Here is a 3,303-nt window from a genome sequence, read left to right as displayed (position 1 = left end):
TATTTTTTTTTTTTTTTTTTTTTTTTTTTTTCCTAAAATTCACCATAAAAAATAACAGGAAATGGTATAGCGTGTAACCATCAGCAAAAAGACAACACTGTTTTCACAGTGTCTTAGTAATGACAAAATAAACAGAGACAGAAGCAAGTGAAGTCTATGCATGTAAGTACAAGTTGTAAAATGGATAGATGTATAAGAGTGATTCCCATGGGAACCAGCAGGTACAACAAACACCATTTTTCTAACAATAGTGTTGGGTGAAGACACTGACACTGGTATCAAAATGTTCTGCATCAGCTATCCAAATTGTTCTTAAAACTCTGCTGAATGACATACTGATCTGAGTAGCAATTGTGTTTTCACTTTCTGTAACCGCAAACTGCAATGTCACATGCTGAAATTATTTTGCAAATATGATAAGATGTCAAAATATGATGAGGGGGAAGATGTAGGGGTTATTACAATGTCGTTACACAGTCAATATCCACCTCAACATCACCACATCCAAACACCATATCCTTTATTTTTAAATTAAAGCAAAAGTCTCAGTTAAGGAATCTGACACTTATATAGCACTTTTATATTCTAACTGAGCACTCAAATTGTTCTTTTAAAAAATAAATAAATATTTAATATTTAATATTTATTGGCTAACGTCATTCCATTCCAACAGGACTCCATTAGAGCCTTACCTAGATAAATATAAACACCTTTACAAAAGTCTCCCTTCTTCTTTCATTCAGTTCCAGTATGCTGTTAAATTGTAAACAGTTTGTCTATATAATATCCGACCAGATGCATTGGTTTAGATTATAGAGAGGAAGAATCAGACACTGCAGCCATGCTTCAAATTACAAATTATAACAAATTATCCCAAAATACAGATGTTTAGAATGTGCATAACGTTTTGGACATGGGAACATATCCTGTGTGTCTGTGTGTGAACAGATGACACATGCACATTTTAGCAGGTTACCTGAAAAATAGACAGAAGCAGCTTAATAGATGGACTGACCCTTACAGTCCATAGTTCTTATTTGATCATACTGAACTCGCAAGCCCTTTTGAACGTCCATAGATATCCACAGGAATGCAAGATAATTTAGTTTCTAATGCTCAGAAATTGCCCAGAGCAGAACGTCTACATGTGTCACCACAAATACCCAAACACAGTTCCATGCCTGTGCCCTGCAGCAGCACATAGGAAGAAACACTTGTTGCGCTAGAATAGAGCCATGAGGAATATGACTGACTGAAGGCACTGTGAATTTAATTTTACTGCTTTGCTGTTTTAAACAAACCCTTTTAATACCAATGCTAAAAATTCTGCTATACTTCTTAAGACACTCAGCTAGATTTCATATTGTTTAATTTAAAGCTGTGGTAAAAGCTTTTCGATTGAGCAATTGCTTAACCCTCTGAGGTCTAGAAGCACTGTCATCTATAATGACTCCAACCCCAACTCTAAACATATCCCTAGGAAATCAGAAAAAAATTAAATGTCATTTTAATAAATTGTTCTCCCTTGTCTTGGAAATCAACAAGCAAAGAAAATAATCACTCTGACACAAATCTCAAATTATCCACACTGTTGGATCTGTTTTCTGTGATAAAGAGTTTGCGCAGGGTTAGGGTTAACATCTGTGATGACTTAGACCTTAGATGGGTAAAAGAACATTTCCAAGAAAATCCTTTGGTCTCTTTGTTTTGTTAGTGTTTAAGGAAAAACTAACATTAAAACAGTCCCGACTTGAAAAATGGCAAAAAAAAAAAAAAATCATATTTTGCATGGTTGAATCTTAACAAGGTTCCAAGTAGCGCTTTAAGCACACAACAATAAGAAACCGGAGTGAGATAAAACATTTTTTTGAACATGCAATTTATTGAAAACAATAATAATTTTACAGCTGGTCAAACGTTTAGGAACACGCCTCCAAAAATCCCATGCCTTCCCCCCACCCACCCAGAAATCAAAGCTCCAAACATGAACTCATTAATGACTAGCTCCACCATTATTGTTAATCACTTCAAAAATTAATTGCAGCATCAGTGATGCAAGCGTTTCCATGAGCTGAGTGGGAACATTTCTCCAAGTGGTGAAGACGGCAGCACGAAAGGTATCTACTGTTTGGAACTTTTTGTCCAATTTTGTAAACCTCCCTTGCCATCCATCCCCAAAGGTTCATGAATCCACATTTTCACACAGATTTGGCCTTTTAAAGGGATGTGGTCCTAAACTTCTGATCAGCTTTAAAACAGCTTTTTTCAGTTTAAGCATTGTTTTCAGTAAATTGTGTGCTCCAAAAATGTCTTGTCTCATTCTCATTTCTTATTGTTCCATGTTGAAGCTCTACTTGGAACCTTGTTAAGATCCAAACATGCAAAATATGATTTTTTGCCATTTTTCCAATGGTCTTAAACTTTTCATCGAGACTGTATAAAGACCAGGCACAGGCCTTATGACAAGCTAAATTACACTGTACCATAAAGACAAGAATTTAAGAGATGTGCACACTAAGCAGTTTTGTGCTTTAAAGGTTTTTGTTTGTTTGTTTTTGGTAAGAGCAGTTTGAAAAAGTTCTTGGTAGATGTGGTTGTTATGATGTGTTTGTCTCACCCTTCCTACATTGTGAATAGTGTATATGTCAAAATATTCAATCTTATCTTTATGTCTTAAATAGAAAATGGACTGGTTCTTTTATAGTGCTTTTCCACTCTACCTGAGCACTCAAAGTGCTCTCATACAACATGCCTCGTTCACCCATTCACAGCCACTGTTTTTGTGTTTAAGTATTTACTATTTTATACTCACTCTCTAATAGATGCATTGGAGAGTAGCTTGGAGTTGATTACTTGTCCAATGATATTTGGCACCCACAGTAAAAAAAAAAGAAAAAAAAAGTTAAAGTTAAAAAAAAGTTTTATTTATTTTTTTAATTTTTAAAGTTAAAAAGAGTATACTGGTGCTGTAACTGATTTTATATAATTCTTCACCTTTCATAACTACACTGTGGTTGAATGACAACAATTAAACAATCTTAAACAATGAGAGCACACTTCCTGTGCCTCAATATTTAATTCTGCTAGGTTACTACTGTGAAACAGTGCACAAGTAGTCTAGCTCTACCAGGATGGCATGTCCATAGGTACATTTACAAGAAGCAGGACAAGACAGGATCCTCAGTTGATGTCTGATGTATACAGTTGATGTCTCTGTATACAGAGACATCAACTGAGCCTCAGGATCAATGTTTTTGTGCAAGGAGGAACAGAGCAAACTCTGCCAGTTTTTTAGTGGGACAT

The sequence above is a fragment of the Pundamilia nyererei genome, unplaced genomic scaffold, assembly GCF_000239375.1.
Source record: "Pundamilia nyererei isolate P.nyererei 1_Seehausen unplaced genomic scaffold, PunNye1.0 scaffold00193, whole genome shotgun sequence".
Classification (NCBI taxonomy): Eukaryota; Metazoa; Chordata; class Actinopteri; order Cichliformes; family Cichlidae; genus Pundamilia; species Pundamilia nyererei.
This window is presented reverse-complemented; position numbering follows the sequence as displayed.